This window comes from Phalacrocorax carbo, chromosome 1 (assembly GCF_963921805.1).
Source record: "Phalacrocorax carbo chromosome 1, bPhaCar2.1, whole genome shotgun sequence".
Taxonomy (NCBI): Eukaryota; Metazoa; Chordata; class Aves; order Suliformes; family Phalacrocoracidae; genus Phalacrocorax; species Phalacrocorax carbo.
This window is the reverse complement of record NC_087513.1, coordinates 185109711-185136350: the sequence shown is the minus strand read 5'-3', so window position 1 is coordinate 185136350 and position 26640 is coordinate 185109711. Positions and strand designations below refer to the sequence as shown.

The 26640-nt window shown below is 42.0% G+C and overlaps 1 protein-coding gene across 8 annotated transcripts in view; it reads left to right on the top strand.

The window, feature by feature from the left end:
- ENOX1 (ecto-NOX disulfide-thiol exchanger 1) overlaps positions 1–26640 on the top strand; it is a 378888-nt gene that overhangs the window by 52605 nt on the left and 299643 nt on the right. For 5 of the 8 annotated variants that reach the window (XM_064440830.1, XM_064440829.1, XM_064440821.1 and 2 more), the window contains exon 2: positions 21499–21572. The exons of 1 other annotated variant lie outside the window; for it this stretch is intronic. The gene's annotated coding sequence lies outside the window, so the exon portion shown is untranslated. Of the gene's footprint in view, positions 1–5124; positions 5234–21498; positions 21573–26640 lie in introns of all 8 variants that reach the window. 2 more of the 8 variants (XM_064440822.1, XM_064440823.1) reach the window with 1 other exon arrangement.

Genomic DNA, 26640 nt, shown 5'->3' with positions numbered 1-26640 from the left:
TTTGCTGTTTCTAAACAAAACATCCTTCGGAGACTGCTGTGACAATGTTTCAGTCTGGGCTTTCTGTCTGTGCCACAGCTACTGGGAGAGGATCATGACCGTGGCAGTTGGCTATAATTGCCAGTTCTGTCACACCACTTTATTTCCAAATAGGTGTTAGTTTGTAAATGATGGATAACACCTCTCTTGAGAACTTCCAAATGTTATGGGGAGGCTGAATCCAGCAGCTCAGTCAAAATGAGGCTACTGCAGCTCCATATCCCCAGGTCCAAACAGCAGCGAGGCTGGGCTGTACTCCGACAATGATGTGCTAGTAGGCACGCATACAGACACACGCGTATGCAATGTATATATACATTATATACATGACCAGCCACGTAGATCAACAGACGTACTCAGCTAGCAAACACGAACAGCAGCAGTGACCACATCCTGCTCCCCTCGCTGGCTGCTCAGGGTAAAGGCCTATTAGTGAGGAGTATATAGTATATATGTATGGACAGTATGGACCTCTCCAGCAGTTGGGCTTAGAGAGTCACTGTCCCCAGCGTGAGTCCCTAGATACCTGGTCTCTGCTAGTGCTGGCTGCTGGACATACGAGCTGCCAAAGCCTCTGCTCCAGTCCAGCTGCAGGTACAGACTCCCTGACACATGGACGTGGTCACACATGCACACTTACGGACCCCACAGCAGCTGGCCTTGCACATGCAGTTCATCCGATAGCTGGTCCTGGATCCCCATGGTGCCTCACGCCCAGAGACACACAGGTCTCGCAGTTCACCCCCAGGCCCCCAGTCTCTCCGGCAGCTGGGTGGGTTTCCCCTGGTCCCTGCAATAGCCACCTCCTCTGGTGGCCTCATCCTTGATGACACACGGCAGCTAGTCCAGCTTGGTATTTGCTAGCACTCATGCAGTGGTGCACACACCTTCATTTGCTCAGGGTGCTGGTACCCTGGGCACAAGGTGTTCTGTGACCCCTGGTCCCGCTGCACTCAGAGCCCCCAGCCTCTGCACCCTGGAGGGAGCCCCTCGCCTGGGGGAAGAGTTAAAAATGGTGCTTAATGAGGAGACAGGATAGACTGCGCTGATCAAGGCAGGGCACAGCCAGACAAGTGCAGTGACCTGTCTGTTCACATGCGATCGGCCTCTTTTATCCCCGTATCCCTCTGTTTTCCTATGGTTGTTCATCCTCAAATCACCTCAATCTCCCTCGCCTCACCTTTGGTTCCACCCTTAGGTCTTATGCAATCCTGAAATGCCCTTCCCCTGCACCCTACAGTGTGCCCCATGCCCCTGAGGCTGTGATCCCTGTCAGGCTATGGGGTGGCCCAAAGAGCCTTTCCCATGGACTCCTGGTGGTGGGTGTCCCCACCAGTACCCAAGGCTGAAGTTGCTTTGGGGGGTCTGGTTTGGGCCTCATGTCTCCTGGGGGTTATTGGGGCTCCTCTGGCTGCCGTGATGCCTCCAGACTCCCTGTGTGCTGCAGATGGGATGGCTTCAGTGATGGACTTAGGGGAAGCTGGGCAGGAGGTGATTTGGGTCCCGTCCCCCCCATTGGTCCCCTGTGCTCCTTTGGGTGCATACAGAGTGGTTTTTTTTTTTTGATCACAAAACCTAACACCATGTAGCTAGACAGAGCAAGTTCAGTGGAGCAGCTTCTTTTTAATGTTTCTTGACATTAACAGCTCCATTTCTCAATTAGAATGGAAAATGAAGTTGATTATGCGTGTCTGCAGGGTGACACTGTACTTTTGACCAGTAACTGTAAAGTAAACATGAAAGGTCATGTTAAATAGTATTTTACTTTAGTTATTCCTAGAAGACTACAGTGACTCACTGCAGGGTTTTTTTGTTGTTATTGTTCTTACAGCTAGCAAGCAACGTTTAAAAGACTCATTCTATATATTTATAAAGGGACAGATTTGGATGACATGGCACTGTTTGTTTTTTTTTTCAATGACGCTTTCTGCAAATATAGCAAAGTTGCTGTGCGTGTTTCTTTTTTCCACATACTTGTTTTGGTTTAGACAAATATTGCAAGCTTAAGCCTGCCTACAAAACAACTTCCGTCTTTGCACGCAATCTCTGACAGAAACTGCATTCTCAGATGAGATCTACAGATGATGATATATGAAGAAAATAGTGGATTTACTTAGATAATGTTGATGCTTTTATAGGGTCATTAATAAAGATCTGCCAGAGCTAATAAAAACTGTTTAGAAGGTACAAAGCAGAAGTGTTTAGTGTTAACTTTACTTTTATTTTTGCTAGTTAGGCCACACGTTTTTCCTCCAAGGAAAACAGGACTGATTATTTTTGCTAATTAGAAATACATCACTGGTCTGAATCACATCTGTAATTAGTAGCAGGATTTTAAGTAGATGTTGGAGTTTTTTTTTGGAGTATGATTTGCATTGTTAATATACTATACATGCGTACGTATGTGTATCTACAGACTTAATGAACAGAAGGAACAGCTGGTTGTTTTTCAAAGCAATCAGTTAAAGGTGCTTCGTAGGCTGACATTGCTATTCCTTCTACTTGGGACTGAATTTGCTGCTTCTGCTTCTGGACAGCTTGAGTTTGTCACTGGAAAGCAAGTGGGGCTGGGAAACCAGAAAATAAACCTGTGCTTTGCTCCTGTCATCCACTCGGCCTGGTAATTCACTCCACAGAAGTGTTGGTGAAAACAGCACTTCTTAGCTTTGCTTGGTTGGTTTCTGAGACAAATAGAGAAAAAAATGCTGAAGGGAGGGAATGATTTTGAGGGAAGGCTTGCAGTGAAGCAGGCCTGGAAGATGGAAGAGCTGGGTTGGAACATGGCTCGTGTTCCCCTGCTGCGTCCAAAATGAACCACTGAATAGGTGCAAATGTAGATGGCAGGATAAAAATGGAAACTATTCAAACCACAAGCAATTAACTTGTATACAGATGGCTTTCTGGCATTCACAGCTGCATAGATTTTGGTTGTGTACTTTTTTAGATGGGCCGCGGAAGGTTAAAGCCTCTATACGTCCATCTCCAGCTGTTCATGCACATAAAATAGATAAGGAAATGAAGCCAAGTGAGCATTGTGTATAGCGTCAGACTTGCTTGCAGAGATAGGCATCTCAAACATTAGTGCAACATCCTGTCCTGTCAAATGGCCCTTGTGTCGGGCTTTTATGAGAAAAAATTACATATTTTACATCAAAGGAGTCACTCCAATTTCATAAAAATGAAATATGGGGAACTGCTAAGTATATGTCATATCTCTAGGATAAAGCCTAGGGCTGAGAATCCTGAACAGAAGTGGAGGATCGCTGTAAGTGTGAAACATGTGAGTTCTTCAAGCAGCTTTGGTGTATCTTGGTGACGGTGTCTCTGGAAAGCCTAAGATTTAAGCTGTTTCACATAAAACAAAGTATGCTGTTCATGTACTCTGATCTTTTATAGTGCAATGCAAGCAATTAACTTTTCAAAAAACTTGTTAAGCCATGCTTTAAAAAAAACCCAAACAAACCATTTTGAGGTAACATGCAATCTACACTGATTTGCATTTTCATGTAGAACATAATAAATACTGGTTTAGGTCAGTGGAAACCTGCATTTTTGTCTTGTATTTCTTCACCCCTTTTAAAAATCAATTTTAAAAAAATTAATTGAAATAGCTTGTTAAGATGGTCAAAATTTTTAGACTGGGCTTTCCGAAACTGTGGTGTATATTTCAAGCTGGTACAAGACCACTATTGCAATAGCCAACTATCACCCCATGTGCATGTATTGGCCCTGAGTTGTCACCACTAATGGAGAAATTACCCAAAAGGAACAGCTGCACCCCTGGTGTAAATTTTTCTGTAGTTTGGTTCTCAGTTTCTTTCTGGTGACACTGTTAACTGGAATTATTTGAGTGTAGCTTCAGGATTTTTTTTTTTTGAGTGAAAAACTCATTCGTTTGTTTTACTTTTGGTCCAACTTCCTGCAGAAAAGCACCGTGGCCACCACCTAGAGAAGCCCAGTTGGCTTGCAGACGTGTTGGAGTGCCTCCCAAAGGGCCCCAGTCTTTCCTTATCACATCATGTGCAGTATGGATCTGTATATGGACCACTCTTAATCTCTGCCTGCTCCTGCTGTGTTTGTACAGTGGTGAGTCTGCAGTTGTAGGAGCCGTGTGTTTCTCCTCCTACTTATTTCTTATGGAGTTTCCTTCTGGCGAGTAGGTACCTGGGAAGGGATGTCAGAAGTCCAGCATGTATTCTGTTGTGAAAGGTGGGATCTAGTCTTTCAGAAAGGATTTTTTAAATGGGAAATGAAGGGCTCCATCCTGCCATTTCTAGAGGAATGTTGCACCTGTTTACTTGTCACTAATAAGACTTCTTTGTTTAATGCTCTCTGGGGTATGTGTTTCTCCCTTGATCTACCTGAAGCACTTTCTCATGGTTAATGATCTGAATTTGCCAAGCACACTGACTCATTTCAGTGATGTTTTTCATTATGCAAGCTATTAACGGGTCACTGCTCAGATGCTGGAAAACCTGTTTCGGGCTAATAGCGAGGTGCACAAGTGCCTCTCCATGGTATATTTGCTACCTGTGCACATGTGTGCTGGCTTGATAGCTGGTAGAGAATCCCACGGCAATATGGGATGCAGCATCTATACCATTAGCAGTCAATTCCTAATCAGCCTTTCATTAACACATACAACACTTCACCTTTTCTAGGATTTTCACACAGTGTGACTGAAGGAGGGTGAGAGGAAACACGCTGACATGCAGGGGAAGGTGTTGATAAGTAAGGAAATAAAATTCTTCCCAGGAGAAGCAGCATTCTTGCGGTAGAGGAGGTAGTAATGCAGGATAAGGAAGTGTCTTGGAGCTGCATATGAAAATCTGGCTCTCTTGCATAGAGTATTTTCCCTGAAAAGTCAGTAACAAAGCTGTGGAGGAATCGGAATTTATGAAGGCAGTTTGGAAGAGAAGTAGTTGGACATGGGAAAGCCTTGAAGAAATCATGGAGGGGACTATTTCAGGTCCCAAGTTTTGACAACTCAAGATTACACTGTTAGAGCAGACAGTAATTACTACAGGAGCAGATCCTCCTGTTGCCTTTTCTTTGTTACACTCAGATAATGTTCTTTGCTTACAGATGGGTCCAAGCTTGGATTTTATTTCTGAATTTCACCCATCTTCCATGAGGAGAAGGGAAGATCACATTTCCTGGATGTGGCAGAACTTCTAGAAGAAAGCAGTTCAAGGTTATTTTCTTTCTATACATTGTTTCTATGGCTAAAAGCCATTTTGGTCTTTTTTCTCTTTCCCTAAATGGTATCTGAAAATCCTTTTGGGAACCAAACAGGAGACCAAAGAAACAACAACAACAACAAAAAATCCCAAAAATACCCACTATTCACACCTCATTCATTTTGGAGAAAGGTCTAAGTTAGGCTTCTCCTAACTGAGGCAATCCTAGGAAGAGCTTTCATCCATGCAAAGATTCACAGCCCAACAGGTAAAGCTGAAGATCTTGGATGTCAATGCCTTTCCTTACTAGGGAGAAAATGAAAAAGACAGTCTTCAGATGCGCTTGCACAGGAAACAAATACTACTGTTAATGTGTGTGCTGAGGTCTGAAAAATCTTTTCAGCATAAAGCAATGCAGAGGCAGTTTCCCGACAAGGAAAAAAGAGATACTGAAGGATTCATTGTGTTGCGGTATTTATTATGTAAGAGGTATTTGCATGGTAAAGAGGGAATGCAGATTTTATTCAGAATAAAGAGGACAGGATGAATGATGTTAATGAAAAGCTGATTGATGGAAGCAGGAGTTTGTCTACCATGCCACTCATATTTTCTGAACCCCAGCAATCATTTTATGGACATCTAAGTTAAATGATGGGTAGATTAATCCTTTGGCATGCTAAATTTGTATAGAGAGTCTGCTGTGCCAAGATGGAGGTGGGATGAATCCAGATCCGATCCTACAGATGTTAGTTAGGTGCCCGTTCTCCCCATGCAGCTGAGAGAGCAGCTTCAGAGAGTGATTCAGCCCGGCTATGTTTTGCATTGCATTTTGGCATTACCTATCTCTCCCTACACTGTATGGAAATGTGATACAGCAACAGCTTGGATTTGCTCCATACACCCCTAGGTCCTTAACTGGCCATCTCAGTCAGGGGGCCAGTTGCCATAAGGTCCACTGAATGTAGGGGGTAACCTAGACAAGGGGTGGATGGTAGTTTTAGATGCCTCTCTGTTTTTCTTGAAATACAGGAAACCTCATGATTAATCGGTGGTACTCTTGACAGCTGGAGTTGTTCTGTTTACTTTAGTTCCTGTTCTAAGAAAAGACTGCTTGAATGGCTGTGTTAATAAATATGATACCAAGTAGAGGCATGTGTTTTGCAGACTTTTTTTGTTATCTGATGTGGCTTCTCCACATCCTCCTTTTGTGACTAAGTTGAACCCACAGTCTGCCAAGCGTCTGCCAGGAAAAGAAGCCACCTGCCAGAATCGATGCCATTAATCATTTCCCTATTTTGTTTATTTCTGCTAACATCTCTAAACATCATCTCGCAGGTCCTGACGAGATATTCTCGTGTAGATTCAGTGTCCTGATTTCTCTTTGACATCTGCTGGTGTTGTGTTCGAGGCCATAACTGGTAGGACACAGCATCCCAAGAAGTTCTCTATGGCATTGCCACAGCTTGAGATTACTTTGAGCCCCTTTTGTACCAGGTACTAATTTCTTATAAGGATTTAACTCTGTTAGGATCTGGGGCTTGTAAACCACGCGTTCAGAATGACATGTTGAACTCAGGGACTGTGAAAAGGCAAGATTACATGACCTCGCTTGAAGCCTAGCAGTCAAGCCGACAGTGTGGAGATTGCCTCGTGATACAGTATTATCAATTAACCACCTGTCAGGGATTTTCTGTGACTCAGAGAGGTAATGGCTGGCTGGCTGCTGCTTTCTAGGTAGTCCCTCATAATATGGTCCTGTGTCCTCTGTCTTAGGTGAAATCTAATCCTTGACATTGCAAACGCTTTGTGTCCATTCTCATTATGTAATTCATGTCTGTGAGTTGAGTCGGCCACACAACTCATCATGACCAACACAGCTGAAATTATGCCATGATACAGAAGATACTGATTTAGTTGCTATTATTGTTTTCTCTAACGTATGAGAAGTCAACCATATGTTCATTATTTTTCTTCAGAGCATCCCTATTAAAATTTAAACTGGTGTTATCAGTGGCTAGAAAATCTTGTTCAGTCATGCAAAGACACTGTGTAACCAGCAGACCTCATGATCCTGTGCTTGAGATGTAAATCCTTCAAAAGCTGGTGTGCTAGAGTGTGTCTTTCATTCCTAAGTGAAAGGTGGGACTCTTTAGTCTTCCATATTTACAATTAGTCTTGATTAGTTGCATGTATTTTAAATTTCCCAGTTTGTGGACAACTGGTTTCCCTTTACCTGAACCCAAAGGTATCTAATGCAGGAGGACTGTAATGTGGTATTTTAAGATTGCAGTGAGGATGGTGGTTAAAGAACCTAGGCCTTTGCTCTTGGTGAAGTTGTGAGATATGTGCATCTCAACCCCCATTTTCTGAATTATAAAGTCTGTACAGTGCTTTCAATATTTACTCCTCTGTGTTTTAGGGAGGCTTAAGCTGAAAAACGCAACCCATCTGGGATCTAAAGGAAAACTGGAAAGATTTTTTCTGTTAAATGTTGAATGGCTTCATACGCAGAAAGGGAGTATTATCTAACTGATTGGAAACATTTTAAAATATGATATGCCTGCACTGCATGAATAAATTTGACAATTTGGGGCTTAATTGTGTAATGCAATTGCACTCACAGACACTCCGACTTTGTGGCAACAACTAATGCATGTAAACTTGCTGTATTTTTGTGTATAGTTGTAGTATTTAAGAATCTCATTTGTAATTAATTATTCTCCTTTTCTTCTAATTCAGAATGCCAAGCAAATTTTGATGTCTTTTTGTAAGTGTTTCTAGTTCTAAAAAGCCCTGTTATTGTTACATTTGCACAGTGGAGGGAGAGCCCAAGAGCATTCTGGCTTTGCAAGGATCTGAGCATGTCACCCACTAGACACAAAAAGCCTGAGTCCCTAAAAACTCTTGGGACACGCTCCAGAAATATATGAATACTTTCTAAAGATGATAATGTCCTCCTAATCCCTTTTGTCACCCTCAGCCCCAAAACTCAAAACCATCCAAGCAAAACCTTGCAAGAGTCCTCAGCACCGTAGGTTAAAATGTGTGTCTCAAAGCAAAACAAGACAGGTGCCATTGATAGCAATCTAAGCTTAAACATCAAGTCTCAGACCCCAAAATTAGAAGATTTTAAGAATAAGGAAAGCTTTTTCCCCCCTAATCTTCATGCATTTTAATTTCCCACTTCTTTCCCTGGGCATGTGAGGGGGTGGGAAATAATTTGATGTTGCAAAGTGCACCTTTAATTCACAGCCTTCTCTGCTTCCTCGAGCTGAGGCAGTTTCCTTTTGCTTACCCTAAACCAAGGACAACTGCTCCATGCTTATCACTGTCCTGCTTCATCCTTCTTTCACCACCTAGTCCTCTGGAGCCCCTGCTGAAGTAGGACTATTAAATGCTAATGTGCAAAATCCCAAGCCCCAAAATGCTTTTCCTAGCTTTCAAGGTATTCATTTCAGTGGAATAAAAATGTATTATTTTTTTTGCACTTTCTTTCAATTTTCCATTATCTTTTCAATAATAATCTGACCTTGTGGCAGGACTTGATATCAGGGAGTTTTGGTTTCCTAAAAGTGAGCACACTGACTCAATGACCCCAAAACTTCTGGTTCTTAAGACTGAGTGTTACAGTGCATGATACTAAACTAGAGTCAAATTACTCTTAATAGAGGAAACTGTGACCTGCTATGAAAGACGGCCTGAAATAAAGGGACTGAAAACAGGTCTGCCTCCCTGCACATGGTCTCTTTGGGATAGTCTTTTCCTTTGGCAGTTCTTTCCAGCCTGCAGCTCTCAAGTTTAACTACAGACACTCTGAAATCCTCACTGGAAGATCTCCATGAGCAAAGTCCCTTTCTTTCTGTCACCTCTGGAGCCTTGCTGTGAGTTTGCTCCCCACTCACCTCTGCAGGAATGGCTGGCTGGCTTTCCCTTTCCTACCCATCCTCAAGAAGCTTCCTGTGCCTCTACATACTCCATCGCTAAACAATCCCTCTCTCCAGATATTTACATATAAGTGCTGCAGTAGGATATGATGTAACCTTCATGACTGCTGCCTGGCCACGTCTTCTAACAGAGAAAAGCAAAACTGAGCAAAGAAATCAAGTAGTTACTCTGCTGTAAAGCTGTGAAGGTATTTTCATGTCATAGCATCTTTGCTGTGTTGGCAGTCCTGCTAAGTACTGGAAAAAGCCATCCTTCAAGCTGAGCTTTATGTAGTCCTTACATGTGATGATTTTTCAATGGTTGATTCTCACCCATTTAGTTAAAACAGAAAAATATTTTCCTCTCAATTCTTTTTTCATAATTATTTCAATATTTTAAATCAGTGAAAAATTATAGCAAGGTTAGCTTTTTGATAAAATTCATAATTAGAAATAGCCATCCGAGTTGAGTATAACACAACCAATTTCCTTGTGCTAATTTCCTAAAAGTAATTAAAAAAATATTCCTTCCACTTCTTCCTTGATCTGTCCCTCTATGTGAGGCTTGGAAAATGCTTTAATCGGCTTTTGCATTCCTCTGTCTCATCATACCCTGGTCTTGGTATTTGTTTTTGTTTTAATTTGCTTAGACATCAAGTGGAAGAGAAGCCCAAGGGCAGCAGCAGAGACTTTGTTGCTGGGTTTGCATACAGAGCTCTGCCCAGGTTGCTCCAGAAAACTGCAGGATAAAAGGAGCTTCTCACATCTTTAGGGCTTTCTGGTAGGCAGTGTCTTCTGCCTTGTGGTCATTCCGGAGGTCATAAAATGCTGCTTCATGTACACCCCTTCCCCATCTGCTCCTTTTCCTACCACTGCCCTTGTGTGTACCCGCACCCCCGCAGTCCACAGACCTGCCTCTTGGTCCCCACTGCCCTCCTGCTGATTATCTGCCATCTTTTACGGCATCTTAGGCCACTCCTTGAACACTGTCCTGCAGCAGTATGTGTCCAACGCCTTTGAACTATAACGCGGCAGCCGGTTTTCCTCTTGGCACACGTTCAGACCAATTAAAAGCGGTGGGTCGCTTTTACTAAGGCAACCTCAGGTTCAGGTGCAGGTAGACTGCAGGGACGCAGCTGCCACTTTATTGCCTCAACTCTACTGCCGGGAGTGGGAATTAGCAGCTGTATTGGTTAAAGGGTAATTCATGTTTTATGCCTCGTATTATCCTAAGACAAGAGAGAAGGAAAAATCTCAAATGTATAAGCATTTAGAAGGATCGTGTGTGGTAAAGTTCTGATATTTGCTTTTTCTTAACTCCTTTGACAAAGGAAAGAAGGTCGGAAAATAGTAATTTGGCTTCTGATTTCAAAAGTTCATTGGAGAAGGGGAAGAAATCAAGGAGAAATTATGTGAATAATTCAGAATCAGTGCTGTAAGCTCTGAGCTGTTGATCACTGTTTTGTTATGCAGACATAGATTTCCATTAATATTGCTTCTTTTGAAAAACAGAAATCCTGTCTCTGCTGTTGTATGCTTAATTGAGCACTTGAGGCAAAAAACCACCCACAACAACAACAAAACAAAAACAAACACAAAAATCAACCAAAAAACCCTATGGCGTGCAGATCTATTTTTCAGGTGATGATCTTTTAAAATCTTTTTTAGAAAAGTTGTCCCCGCCTATACATCCTAAATACATTCTCTGAAATCTCAGACCTCTCCATGAAGTGGGTGGAATAGTTTTAATCAGCATTACAACATGTGACTGCTGGGGGAAAAGTGACGTTGCAATGGGTTGTAGAAAGCTAGTGTTACACTTGAAATCACCTGCTTCAGAAAATACTATATATACATGTATATATATGTTGTTAAGACCATCTAATACTCTCTGGAGAGGAAAACTAAATCTGCAATTAAATTGAATAGTCATTCTTTAAGAAGACTTCTGTTATTTGCAGCTTAAGTGTAACAGAAAACAGAGAGTATAGTAACACAGACTCTCAGCAAGATTTTTTTAGCTATAAAAAGTCAAAGCCTCTTCAAAATTGAAGAGAAAACTTTTGCACAACTTTAAAAATGAGTATCAACTTTAAGAAAACATTGTTACCCTGCTCCTTGTAGATCAACATGTGTCAAGATTATTTCAGTGGAAATATGTGCCTACAGGCTATTTATTTTTTGTGTTCCGTTCAACACCACTTGGCATCTGAGATCAAGAAAGCTTAAATCAATTATGAGTAGCTGGTGCAGCAAAAATCATGATTGATACATTTACAACAGGGCTTGATTCTTCTGGTAATGCTATTTTATTAAGGAGTGGAGCAAGGGGAAGAAGGGGACATCAGGCATACCACTTCATAGCACTGAATTAACACAGTACGCTGACCACATACAGATGTTTCCTCCCTCAGCGCAATCAGTGCAAGACACACTGATTGCAGCGTGCAGACCTCGGAGAGGAGACGGCTGTGTAGTTGTTGCTAAGCCTATTTCCCTCTTCCCTTTGGCTTATTGGATTATTTTATGCGGTGAAATGATAGGAATTTAAAAATGAAAAAGTGCTGTTGAGTCATCTAGCCCATCTTGCAGCTAATGCAGGATTGTTCTCTGCGGATCTTCGTCCAGTTGGCTTTAGATGTGATTGGACTTCAGCCAATTTCCTTTGGATGATTATTCTACAATAGAATACACTTCATTATTAGGAATTTTTTCGCTGTCAGCCTAAATTTTACTTTGCTCAGTATAATCACATTACTCATAGCTATAGTTTCCTGAAAATCCCTAGTAAAAAAAAATCCTTAGTGTGTGCATCCTTCCAGAGCTTGTAGATAATTATCATATTTCTCTTTCAATAGTGGCTTTAGTCAAGCTATACATATTTAGTTATTTTAATATTTTCTCATAAGTCAGTCTTCCTAGATTAATGATGACTTTTATTGCTGCTATCATTGAGCCAAATCTCAAATTCTTCTGTTTAAAATTCAAAAAGAAAAGGCTGGACTGAATAAAGACTTACAGATTAGATCATGGTGTCATTGAAAATCCATCCTTTGAACCCCTGTTTGTGACTTCAGATCTGTCTGAATGCCAGCTCTCCTCAGGCAGACATCAGCAGTAAGATTTGTCTCCACTACCTTGAGTTATCTACAGCATAAGCGCCTACATCAAAGCTACTCTCCCTAAGTTCCTTTTATGATAATTGGACCCTATAGTTGGGTGCAATTCATCTAAACTATTATAGATATCCACATTAGGATGAGAGGAATTGAGCCTTAGAGGGACCTATTTCTCTCTCAGTTAAGGGTAGCCCAAGGTGATGAGCTCAGATATTGACATCTGCAGTTGGTGAGACAAATCCCTGCTAGGTGCTGAAGTCTTGGAGATCGATACAGAGCAGCTGTGCTGGAGGGCCACCTGATTTACATTGACCAGTCCCTCTGTCCTGGACCTCAGAATTCCTTGGGTACTTAAAGGTAGGATCTGTTGAATTTTCAAACATCGTGGTTCAAGAAGTGAGAAGTCTTGGTTCTCCTCCATGGCAATGCCATCACAAATTGGAGAAAGCAGCGAGGTGCTTTGGCACTCAGAGAAGCTGGACACATTGTGTGTTCTGAGACCATTGCTAATACATTTGAATGGCATTGAATTCGACACAAAAGTGTGATGGTTACATTGAAAAATGGGGGTGGATAACATTGCTTTTTGCATAGACATAGAGCCACAGAGTATCTCAAGTTGGAAGGAACCCATAAGGATCATCGAGTCCAACTCCTGCTTCTTGAAGGACTAAGGAAAACTAAACCATATAACTAAAAGCGTCATCCAGATGCTCCTTGAACTCTGACAGGCTTGGTGCCATGACCACTTCCCTGGGCAGCCTGTTCTGGTGACCGACCACCCTCTCAGCGAAGAACCTTTTCCAAATGTCCAATCTGAACTGAAACAGGTGCATCATTTACCCAGAGAATAGGAGGTCTTGATGCCAGGAACATTGGTTTTTAAGTCTCTTTGGGCTGGAGGGAGTCTATGGTCAACGTCTTTCACTTTCCAAGGCCTCTAAAAAGATGGCTCTTACATGAGAGATGCCTACTGCTCTCGCCTCCTTTATTAGCTATTTGTTCTCCACTAACAGCTTAGTGCTCACAATCCTCAGTGCAGCCCTAGGCAGATGCCTGGGCAGATGCGATTCTTGGCTTTTGGCTAGCCATAGGTTCTAGTTTGCTCTCCATGCAGCTGTAATCATTCCTGGTTTGTACTGGAGTAACTAGGAAAAGAAATCAGCACCTGCCTTTTGTTCATTAGTAAAAATCCAAAGAAGTTAAATATATTTCCTCTGTGGATGGTTACCTTCTATCAGACTTTCTGACAAAATATGCTAAGCCTCTATTCCCTATAATTTGTATATAATATCCAGGAAAAAACTTTTTTTCTAAATACCTTTGGAGGGCAAACACCAGGGAGGGAGGAGAGCTGTTGAAATTGAAGGATAGTATCAGCACAACATAATATGTTTATTAATTAGTCCTGAATGAATTTAGACAGAAAATTAAAAGAAATTTTTCAAACATCCCAAGAGATTAAGTTCTCGAATTAACTCCAAATGCACTAGCTTAGTAGAAAAGCAAAATAACTTGAAGACAGAATTTGGTAAATTTAGGGAAAGCTTTGTGAGAATGGATAGAAGCATTTGCAGAGATTAGTAAAAAAATAATTAACCATGCAATATGAGGTCACAGTGTTAACAAAGGGGCTAGAAAGAAGACTGGTCACTGCTCATGTGCTTGCACTTTCACCTATTTTAGGTTTAATCCAGCAGTTTGTGGATTCTGCTGTTTGCTAACAGATGCCTGAAGGTCCCAGTCTGAGGAGAGTGTAAGAAATTCCTTGCTGTTGCCAGACACTTGGAGTTGGGGATGTCAGCTGCCTTCCCAAAAAACATTTGGGACATCAGTCTTGGTCTTTTGTTGGTGGTGTTAGGAAAGGTTTTTGTGGTGTGCATGTGTCTCTGTGGAACAGATCCTGTGTGGTCCTCGTGGACAAAGCCAGATCAGGAAACTAGACACGACCCAGTTTGTCCTTCTTAGTAGTATATGCCTTCAAAACTACAGCCCAATCTGTACCCAGGCTTCTCCCAGCTGGAGCCTGTGCTGAAAGCTTGCCAGGCAACGGGGTTCTGCTCCTAATTCACAGTAACTGGAACAAAATGCGGTTATCCTCATCTTTCATACAGACACACAAACCTTGGAGACTACAGGCCTGCCACAGCATACAAGCTTCGTCTTGATGGTAGCAGGCAGGGTACAGGGTTGTCTGTTGGGACACTTAACTTTGAAGCATCACCATACTGGAGATGAGAAGGACTTTGAGGAGTGTGTGTTGGACAGGTATTTTTAGCTACCTTTCCTTAAAATTGCTCTGCTTTCCCAATACTGTTTTATCATCACTGTGGTGGACTAATTCTGCCACTAGCCTGTCTGCTAATAAACCGTATCTTGATAAGCTATTCCTCGTTATTTTTGACTTTTCAGAGAATGACATCTTGGTGCCTGTCCTCCGCTTTTAGCCAGAGACGTGACTGACTGCTTAGAAAGGCTTCCTAGACTCCTCTCAAGTTTGATCCTGCTCCCCTTCACAGCTCTAGCTTCCATATTTGCCTCTGAGACAAGAGGGAATCTTGGCCTGTCTTTTCTGTAATGCTAAAAATAATGCAAGCAAATACCTGTGAATTGCAGCAGGCCCCTCTTACAATAGGTGTCCATTTCAAGGAGGACATGATGGTCATCTTGTTTCTTCTATGGATTTTTTGACCCACCTGTGATTTCTGAGGCTAGACTTTACTGGTGGCTAGTTCTGAATGGTTCTTCCTTTTATGCAGGAAGGAGGTATCATAATCTTCAGATATTGTGGTGGTAAATTATATCTAAGGACCTTGCAGGACAACTGAATGTCATGGGCACGCTGATCTTACCCATGATGCTCTCAGTAGGTCTTACTCTTGAAAAATATGATCTATATTCAGCTTACTGGAACCCCTTGTTAAATTCCTTGTAATTGTCTGAACAGGGTTTTCCCAGCAGTTGTCACTGTATTTAAAATAGAAAAGGGTTAGAGGTTTATTGTATCTGCTGCATTCAGCCGCTGACCCAGTCTTTCACTGGGATGAAATAGTGCAGCTCAGTGCTTCTGCCTTTCCTTTAAAAGAAAAAAAATCCAAGTATGTATTTCCTTACAGAGTTTCTATTCCAACCTCTAGACTGCAATGATGGCAGCACATTTCTGGATATCTCAGGCCATCTGTAGAGATACAGCAAGGTAGCTTAGGTTCCACATTGTCAAACCAAAAGCATTGGCCGTGTTGTGTTCCTCTTCTGTCTGTGTTCGGGCAGGTGAGGACCCTTTCCCTTCAGAAGTGCTTGCCACAGTAAAGTTGCTCAATACTTTGTATTTTCACAGAAATATTTTGGCTTGGGAGTCTTTGCACCTTAGAAACTACCTTTGAGACAGACTTCAGAGCACTGAGTCCTTTCTTGTGCTTTCCCACAGCTCCAGGAAAGAGGGCATTTTCAGACATTAGAAATTAGCTTTCTTTGGGTAGAAAAAGGTCTGCGTTCTTATAAACCCCCTCATTTTTTTTTTTTCAACAGGGAACATGAATTTGTACTAGCTTGCCAAGAAGCTAAACAAAGAAAAGATTTCACTTTTTAGTCTGCTTCACTGTCAGTTCAGGATAATCCCAAAAGCATTCGCTGTTATTGACTATGCTGCTGTCCAGTATAGGCACTTGTCCATAACAGCGATGGGTGAATACCCTCACTGCGATGGGTGCAGGAATCTGCTAGCAGGGAGGGGTATGGGACTGGGTGGACTGGCTCTGCTTCCCACCTCTTCTGTTAAAGCAGTGTGCCCTGACTGTAAACACTGATGTCCCCCGATGGAAAAAACCCCAAAGTAACAGGTTAAAAAAATGTTTTATTGCGTTATCACGTAGCATACTCCATTGCACACAGCGTGACTGCAATTTTGTCAATGATGGTGTGCAGGTTAATATACTTTATTGAGGCTGTTTTATTAGACTGAAACTGAAGTCTGTACAGAAGGCTCTTTTTTTTTCACCCTGAAATCTTTTAGATGTTGCATCTTAGGGGAGCTGTAAGAAGGTTGACTCCCAAGAATGATCTTTTCCTCCCTATTTCAGGGAAAAGTTAAAATGTTTCATTTTACTTATGATAATTTGTATAATATCATATGAGTTCAGGAGATAAGAGAGGAGGTGTGAGATGGAGTTCCTTAATTTGCGTTTATTAACTACATCAACTACGAATCTGTTGGCCTCGATTTACAGTCGAAAGGGGACATGTTTTTCTGAACTTGTAGATTTATGTTAAAAGGAACAAATTTGAAATAGGGATGGAACCTCAAAGACTTACTCTGAGAAATGAGGTATAATAAAGAAAGGCTTGGCATATTCATTTATCCCCAGCTTTCAGTCTTGGACTGAATGTGAAGCCGGATAACCCACCATCATACAAATTTGAATACAAAAGAAGATGTAAAAATGAGAGCAGCCTGCTTTGTTAAATATTGCTACCTGGCATCTAAAAGTGATACAGAGTGTTAAAGATATCACCCCTTAATTGTCGGTGATACAAATGCAATTTTAGAAAAAATGCTATAAACACTTACTCTAATGTATATTCATTTGCAGAGAAATAAAAACATTTTCCACAGTGCCTGGCACATACTGAATATTTAGCGTAACAGAATGGAAGGGATTTTACAAGTTAATGCCTTTAAAATGAGGAGATCACAATACATTTCTGACTTGGTGTTTCAGTCTGGATTCTTATTTTACAGTTTAGTTATTTCTCAATGTAGAAACTGTGGCCCCATGATGCAGAGGTTTGAGAATCTTGCACTTGAGTACTGCCCAACCTAGTCATTTTGCTGAAGGCACTGGACAAAACTTGTGTATAGCTTTGAGAGTAACAGCAATTACTTTTGTAGTAATATGAAACATATAGTGGATGATATAAGAGTTGAAACTTTATTTATTAGACTATTGTTTTGGGGAGGGTAAAATTTTCCATGTAAGACTATCAGCTAGCATTTGCACCATATTCACATCAGGGATTTTTTCTTCCAGCATAGTGTAACCAAGAACCACCCAAGAAAGTGTTATGTAGAGAGTGTTTGTTTATTTACCTCTTTCAGTCCCAGCATAAGAAAGAGTTCCTTTGATTTCCTATGAAAACTTAAATTCTGTAGAATGTGGTGGACTCCCTTCAGCTGAGAAGTTGTAAGCCTAATAAATAGCATGTAAAAGAACTGGCCAGCTGCACCCTGGGCCTTGTCCATCACAGGCTCCGGAGGAATGTGACTGAAGGAAAGGTGAAGAGGCCAGACAGTTTGTGTTTTGTATCTGTAATCTATGGATGACTGAGGGTGCTGAAGGTGTAAGAAGGTGGTCGAAAATTATAAATTATCAGGAATCATTTTGTGTTAGTACACGTGGTGGCCTGAGGACCTTTCTCCAAAGAGTGAGTAGTGCCTCTGCTAGAACGCAGAAACAGTGATATAATCCATATCAGCCCCAAGGCATCACTAGCTGGACCTAGGCTCCTCTGACAGATGTTTTCAGACAAAAAAAGGTCTTTAAGAGGAGATAATCATGGTACCTCATGGTGGTCTTTTTCTTCCACATCCACCTAGTCCTAAATGATAAAGCCAAGATTCGGAAGGTCTGCACCAGCTGGTTTCTGACGTAATTACTATGCCATGTTCTTTCCTATGTGTTTTTTTCCAAGTGAAAAATTAGAGAAGTTGTATTTATTTTCCCATAAATTCATAAAGGGTGATTGTGGGTTTTAGCTTCTTTGACAACACACTGAAAATGCATATTTCTTTTTTTAAGTAAGTTGGTGAAAAGAACTTTCTGTTATCAGAGGAAAGAAGCTCCAGAAAATATTGAGTTTTTCATCGAAAATCATTTTAGCTCATAAGCCGTTCTTTCCTTATCTTGATGAAAAGAAAATGATCAGATCTCTAGATCAATAATGTTGAAAACAGCAACAGCAGTGATCATCCCAGCTGCATGTTGTTTTCTGATGTGCTTTCAGACCCGAGCCGTTCCGCACGCTGTAAATATCAGCCTGACTTACACTCAGGCTTCAACCTCACATCAAACAACAGCAAAAAAAAAACCCACCACAATAGGGGCTGTTTAAATGCAGCAAGGCTTGGGAATAATTTTTTTAAAATGCCAGCATGTCAAAACATTGAAGGAAAATATTGAAGCGTACCAGTGTGCTTCCAGTTTGTCTGTTGCTGAATGCTTTCTCTATTGAATAATTACATCTTCTAGGGTCTAAAGCGGTGGCTCATTGTATGTAATGCACTGCTGTCACACCACCAGGCGCTAAGAAAAAAAAGAGATTGAAATTATCTGGAGGAAACCAAATCACTTTATTTCAAAGACAAATTAGATTGATCTATCTTACCATTCTGTATAGATTTCATAAGCACATTACTTGTTGAAGTGGTATCAGGCATTTTATATATTATAGCAATTTGCATATGTTCATTAAGTTGTGCTTTGTAAAGCTTTCTGACAGGGGCACTTGATGAATCCTTTTGTGGACTGTGTTGTTTCTTTACACGGAGCAATCTGTTAAATCATGCCTTTGTCCTTCAGTTTGTCAGAATCGGTAAATGAAGCAGATGTTAATAACTGTGGGAGGGTTTGGGGGGTTTTTGGTGTTTGCAGAATATGGGATAACTGTGAAGGGCATGATGTGTTTGTAAAAGTGACAGCTGGTGTTATTAAAGATGGAAAGTGTGCTACAAGTACAAACTTTATCTGGCATCCTTTAGCAACTCTATGACGTTTTTTGGAACTATCAGTTGGGTGGCCACTTTCAAAACAAACACCGCTAGCGTTAAGCACAGCAAATCATGTCTTTATTCTTACATACAATTTTTCTTATTTTTGGCTGCAAATGTTCTGTCACAGAGCTATCTCAGCCGTGCAATAGTTCATAATATTTCTCTATAAATATGTCATCAGAAATTCTCAGGTCAATAATCCCTTGAGACGTGACTTTCAGCAATATTGTTTCATGCGTTACCTCATTAGTAGAATTTTACACCCAGTTGCCTTTATGACACAAGTTTTCCTGGACCTGACAGTTCAGCCTCTGGAATCTACTACCCGTCATGAAGGTCACTTGGCTGAAGATGTTACAGCCAGGGAACAGCATGCGTTCAGGTGGTTAATGTGCTTCAGCTGATGCGTGGTAACTCCTGTCAAGGTGTGGTAACATGAGTGCTTGTAGTCAACTGTAGAGACCTTGCAAGGGAAAATAAAACACGCAGCCAAAAAAGTGGTAAGAGATGAGAGGCATGAGTAAAAGGGGAAAGCAAAGCATGGGGAATGAATGTATGTGGAAAAAGTGTTACAAGGCTAATTGATGAAGAGGGAAATGCAGAAAAAAGCAGAGGACGCTACTGTAGAAAATAAAGGGTAAACTTTAGCCGCCCTCTGATCTTGCAGATTTTTATTGGTATTACCTAGTAAATAGCTCCCACTCCTATTAGAGGTGATATTTGGCTGATTTTCACATTAACTTTAATGGCATTCTCTTTGTGATTACTCTACGCCTTATTGTGGAAATCTCTTTTGGGGAATTGAGTAGGAGATGAAAAGGGCAGAGCTGTAGTGGTGTAACTTGTGTCTCTGTGATGGAATCTGAGCTTCTGAGCCTGGCTTGTCTGCAGTTGACATCAACAGCAGGAGTGGTAACATAGTGCATAGAATAAAGAAACCTAGAAGTTGTCATATTTATAGAGATTGCCTGAAAATATGTAGAGAAGACCAGTGAGGGATTTCTGTAGTTGTTGTTCTTGCACATGAAAGTAGGCAGCAGCTACAAATCAACGAACTGTTGCTTTTGTAAGAAGAATTGGCAGAATCTTTCATGCAGTTGCTGGATAAAAATTTCTACTGCTCTGTTTCTCAGAGCGAACCTTATCTTTCTGTCTGATTATCTTGCAAAAAATGAGCAGGGAAATAATTATCCATGCTGATATTTACATTTTGTCTCACTGCTTGAAAATTACCGGCTCACAGAAGGGAACAGGGGGAGTCTAGGACTCCTTTGGTGGGCTGAGCCTTTGGAAAAGAAAATGCCTGCCCTTCAGCTGGAGCACGTAGGTGCTCCCAGCCAGGTGACCATTGATGCGTAGTGGGTATAGGCTGTTCTATAAGCGATTCGTCTTAACACTACTGATGTGATTCACTTTGGCTACGGTGGGAATCATGCAGTGCGTACCAGTGGTGCAGCTGCAGGCAAAATTGTGGGGAAAAGAAAGAGGTAAGATTTTTTTTCTAACATGGACTTTTAGGCTTTTGGTTTTTGTTTCAAGAGCTGTGGCTGTCTAGCAGCACTGTGTGAAACAGTGTGTCCTGCTGCAGAATTCAAAGATGCTAATGGTGCTACAGAAATACTCAGTGTAGCATCTACTCATGATGGTGAAGCTGATGTGGTCATCTCAGAAGTCATTGTCCAGAACAAAGATCAGTTCTTGCATTTGGATGCATGAACTTTTCTCCCCTCTTTTTTTTTTTTCCTCTTTTGTGCCTTTCCTTGGTCTTCTGAGCCTGTTTGTTTCTCCCAATGCTTCTTCCTCCTCTTTTTTGTTTTCTTAAGCACATTACGCTTAATCAAATGCATTATGCTCAGGGTCACCGTGCGAGAATCACTAGGAAAATTTACAGAGACTGTAGGACTTATTGTGATTAGGTGTTATACGTATGCTTACAAAAATGTACATCTAGAATTTCACACCTGTAGCAGAACTGCCATCTTCAGCATTTTTGGACAAGAAAGAGGTAATGCACATAATTATATCCTTGATTTTTCATGTGGTTTCCCTTGCTGCAAACTAAAGGCACAATATGGCTTGAATGTATGTAGGGATGCTTGTGGTTTCCCAATACACTTATATTTTCTGCTATGCCACTGGCAGTTTTGCATATTCAATAAGTTGGTTTTGTTCTTTCATTACAGATAGTTGTACCAAAATTGCTCTTTGAAATTTTGAGCACATATGTAGAAGTTGCCTAAGAATCAACAAAGTATCATATATATCTTAAATCTAATAGTGTATAAATAATCATACAATTGTTTTGATCATCCACAACATGTTTCATGTGATGCACAACTTTAGGACTAGCTTATAAACACACTTCCAAATAGTAATTTTGCACAATGGTTTGGTTTTTTTTTTTCCCAGTTGTATGCTTAAGCCATATACTTTTAGTGACTTTAAAAAAAAATACGTTATCTCCTTTTCAGATCTTGGACTCTGAACTTGAAGCAATTCTTGGCTATATGCTTCTTGAAACTTGGAGAATATCTGCAATAAATAGGTATGTGTAATGGATACATTAATGTTTTGTGTTGGATCATCTGGAGTGTGTGTGAGTTTTGTTGACAGTTTAATGCTGAAATTCTTAAAGCTCGTGATAAATCTCAGCTATCATGCATAGGACAGTGTAATGGATCTTTGCCACCTGAATTTGCAGTAGCACACATGGTATTTGTATGGCAGAAATTGGGAAGGGTATGATGCTTACAGTTTCTCAGAGAGAAATGTGTAGCCAAACTTAAAAGTTTAACTTCAGACTTAACAAGAAGTTGAGACTCCATGAGAAATTAAGAATTTTTGAAGGTAAAATCAGTGAGTTGGAAGAAGTAGCTCTTGGGGGAAGAGTGGCTGGAAAGCTGCCCAGCAGAGAAGGACCTGGGGGTGCTGGTCAACAGCTGCCTGAACATGAGCCAGCAGTGTGCCCAGGTGGCCAGGAAGGCCAACAGCATCCTGGCTTGTATCAGGAATAGTGTGGCCAGCAGGAGCAGGGAAGTGATCGTGCCCCTGTACTCGGCACTGGTGAAGCCACACCTCAAGTACTGTGTTCAGTTTTGGCCCCTCACTACAAGAAGGACATTGAGGTGCTGGAGCGTGTCCAGAGAAGGGCAACAAAGTTGGTGAAAGGTCTAGAGAACAAGTCTTATGAGGAGCGGCTGAGGGAGCTGGGGTTGTTTAGCCTGGAGAAGAGGAGGCTGAGGGGAGACCTTATCGCTCTTTACAACTACGTGAAAGGAGGTTGTAGCGAGGTGGGTGTTGGTCTCTTCTCCCAAGTCACTAGTGATAGAATGAGAGGAAACAGCTTCAAGCTGCATCAGGGGAGGTTTAGATTGTATATTAGGAAAAATTTCTTTACTGAAAGAGTGGTCAGGCACTGGAACAGGCTGCCCAGAGAGGTGATGGAGTCACCATCCCTGGAGGTATTTGAAAGACGTGTAGATGTGGCACTTCAGGACATGGTGTAGGAGACATGGTAGTGTTGGGTTGATGGTTGGGCTTGATGATCCTAGAGGTCTTTTCCAACCTTAATGATTCTATGATTCTCTTGACCCCTCTGTACTTGAGGCTATGCTTTAACTGGCTTTTTGTCTGTGTTTCCTTTGGTTTTCTTTGTAACTGCTAAAGGTAATAAAGGTACAAATGTTACTACATATTGGGAAGAAAATGGCCATAAAGGTCAAAATCTTGGGTACACTGAAGTTCCTGGAAATTTTCTCAAGTATTTCAGTGAAGCTAGTATCTCACTTGGAACGTTTACAGAAAATATTCAGGCAGTTTCAGAAATACATTCTTGCATATAACGAAGCAATTTTTAGCTGATTTCTTTTTCAAAAGTCAGGTCACACTTTATAATGCTTGAAACTCTGCTGAGCTCCTAGTAATGGAGAAAGGGAAACAAGACAAGATTTAGAAGATTTTCTTCTTTGGAAAGAGTTTATAGACCTGGACAATTTATTGAGTTTCAGCTCTAAAGAGAAAAAGGTTTCTTGAATACATGGATGCAACCCTTGAACTTACCTTGATCTGTATGGGAAACTTTGAAGAGATTTATAGTGGGGGAGAGGTTGAAATCTTCTTATGAATAAAATCCATGACCAGTTTCTGGTGTCAAGGACCCCTGTACAATAATGGGTTTTTGCAGTAAGTTGCTTGTTCTGTAAGAATCAGAATGAAAAATATTTTCATAGCATGCATCATCTGTAGGTCCCAAGATGTTCTTACAAAAGCTGGAGAAGAACCATTGTCTCCATTTTCTGTACGGGATCAGATACCTGCCTGGATCACTTAATGTATGATTGTCCTACTGCTGGATCTCCTGGATGTTCAGACCTATGTTGAGGACTGTCAGAGGATCCTATGTCTAATGGTGCTTTCGGAGTGTGTGCAGAAGATCTTAACAGTGTTTCTGATGACTATGTTTCCTTATTATTCCTCAAATCTATTGATAGGCCTTTACTTCTTATCATCTGTTTCCTCTTTGTGGTGCATGTCTTTAGTCTCATTTGTTCTGCTTTGTTTTCTCCTTTGCTCCTTTATTTTGCTTTCCCATGTTCTTTTTGCTTTTTCCTCCTCTTTTTAATTCATTTTCAGTTTCTGGAGATTGGCAGCAGGGGGATCTTACACAAAGAGGGGCTTCAGGAAAAAAATCACAGCAGAATGAACTTCCCTTTTACTGCCACTCTAGAGAGCCTGCTGTAAAAGGCAACTTGCTGTCATTCCTGTAAATTTTCTTTTGCAGCCAGCTCTGCTGGGTGTCCCCTTTGTGCCCTGTGAACATCTGTGTTGCAGCTTATGTCTGAACCCAACTGGAGAAAAAGTGTGTGAACCTGCTTCTTATTTTGAGCAGGAAGCTGCTGCTATTAGTAGGGCACGTGGCCTTGGTTCACCTGTGACTTGTAGTCCCTGTCTGGGAGCGAACCAGCCGTCTGTCCTCTCGCCTCCTGCCATCGGTGCTCTTGCCTGGCGGGGTAGCACACTCCCCTGCATTCCTCAAGACACTGCCTGATGCCTGTCAGTTGTCAGCATTCATTTTCTCACTGATTTTTTCAAAGATGTCATTCAGAAGGGAAAAAAGCAATAAGTACTTGTCCTGCTTTCAGCTGGGGTAGAGTTAATTTTCCTCCTAGTAGCTGGTACAGTGCTGTGTTTTGGGTTTAGCATGAGAATAATGTGATAACATGCTGATGTTTCAGTTGTTGTGAAGTAGTGCTTATACTAAGTCAAGAACTTCTCAGCTTCCCGTGGTCTGCCGGTGAGGAGCTGCACAAGAAGCTGGGAGGGAGCGTAGCCAGGACAGCTGACCCAAACTGGCCAAAGGGATATTCCATACCATATGATGTCATGCTCAGTATGTGAACTGTGGGGAGTTGGCTGGGGGACAGTGATTGCTGCTCAGGGACCGGCTGGGCATCGGTCAGCGAGTTATGAGTGGTTAGCAGTTGCATCACTTGTTTTGCCGTGGTTTTGTTTCTTTCTCTTATTTGTTGTTTTCCTTTTCATCATCATCATCTTCATAATAATAATTATTAGTAGTAGTATTATAATCATTATATTTCAATGATTAGACTGTTCTTATCTCAACCCACGAGTTTTCTTACTTTTGCCCTTCCAGTTCTTTCCCCCATCCCACTGGGACGGCAGGGAGGGTGAGCAAGTGGCTCTGTGGTGCTTGGTTGCCAGCTGGGGTTAAACCACAACAGCACTGTAGGACTTTTATGGCATAGTTTACTTTCTGTTGTTCCTGGAAACTTCTCCCTGCATGCACACAGTCATGCAGGCACCACCCAGTAGCACCACCCTTCTTCATAAGGAAGAAGTCTTCAAGCGTGAAGTATTCAGACTCAAAGGATGCCAAAGCAGAAGAGTAAGCCCCCTTCCCCAGGCTGTGCACAGGATTCCAGGAAAAGGCGACAGTATTTCTGTGCTGGTTTTGGACACAGCATAAGACAGCTCACTGAGCATAAATTGGGAGCTTAACCTCAAACAGAGTTGCTTTAAGCAACTTTTTACTTTAAAAGAAAAAAACAAAGGGCGAAGAAAAAGAAGCAGCATCTCTGCCCTGTTTGCAAAAGTGCTATCCCACTTGAGCGTACTCAGCAACGTTTGAAAAGCGTAGGTGATCAACTGCAGTCTTTGTGGCATATGTGTGCCTCTGAGAGAAAAAACGAAATCTGTTGTGTCAAGTTGGCTTCAGCTTATGCTCAAAGGGTTGTTGTGACAAGGCTGGAAGGTGCGGAAACTTTTCTGAAAGATCAGGTGCGATGGCAGAGAACGACTGTAACTCCAGGGGGAGGAAGCTGGAGATTTGAGGTCAGTCTAAATCAGCAGCCATCACCTGGGAAAGGAGCACAGCTGATTTAGCAAGAGTGTCCACCAATTCAGCAAATTCCCTTAGATGTTTGGGTTGGAAGGACTCAGAAATAGCAAATCTTTCTGGCTGATGTTAGCCGAAATGGCTACTGGGCAACCTTGTTTTCCTTCCCTTTCAATAAATGAGTTCCCTTTTGGCAGAAAGGTACGTGAGTTTCAGAGCTTTCCAAGGCAGGTTAGAAAAGGTAGCCCTTTTCTTTCCAAAACTGTCGAGGCAGTTCCAAAGCATTGCAGACATCTCTGCATGTGTGAGTCCTTCACAGGCAATGGTCTCCATTGCTCATTCGTGTGCGCACTTGTTACGGAGGGAAAGGTTGGTCTGGCTGATTGTATGACTGGGAGTGCCAAACAGCTAAAATTTCTAAACAAAAAAATCTGGTCCTCTTTAAACGTTGGCGGACAGATATCTGTCTTCCATCTGTGGCATCCTATGCCAAACAGCAGAAGAACTGCAAAGTTTGTGTTCTGAAACCTTGGAGAAATAACTGGTGTGCTCCAACTTGTTTTTTTTTCTAAGCTACACACAAATCTGAAACATTAAACACAGAAACTAACGTTAAATTGTGACAAGCAGGCAGACGCTGGGAAGTTCAGCTAGAAGGGTTGTGCCTCCTCCGCCCATGCGGCAAAGCTCCCGCACAGTGCACGGAGACCTTCGGCACTGCCGCACGGGCATTGCTGTCGATTAACGGCGGGCAGTGGTTGCCTATCGGGGAGGCCGTCCCCTGGCTGTCCCCTGCAGCTGGGTCACCCACGGTGTCGCGCAGCCTGGTGTGGAGGGGAGGAAGGTGGCTGGTAGTCTTGCAGGTGTGTATGGCTCACAAGACCCCTCTGGAGGTGCAGGGTGGCTGTTTTCTTCCCCTTACAACCAGAAAGGTTGTATGCTGCAGTGGACAGTGCCGGGTTTGAACGGCTGTTTCCTCAAACAGCTCCTTGCTGGGGTACTTGAGCAAGTAACCCTGTTCAGAGGAGAGGGGAAGGTGGATGAAACAGTGGGCCATGATCGCTGTGTTCGCTCCTTGGGGCCATGGCCTGCAGGGAAGAGAGTCGGAGCAGCCTTGAGGCCACTCCAGCAAAAATCTGGGGTTGTGGCAGCCCTCAGCCAGCCCTGGGCCAGGAGTTACATACAGATGTTTTGTCTATTCTTGTTCTTACTTGGGACTTCATCCAAAAAGGACTGTGTTTCTCTCGGTGAGCTTTGG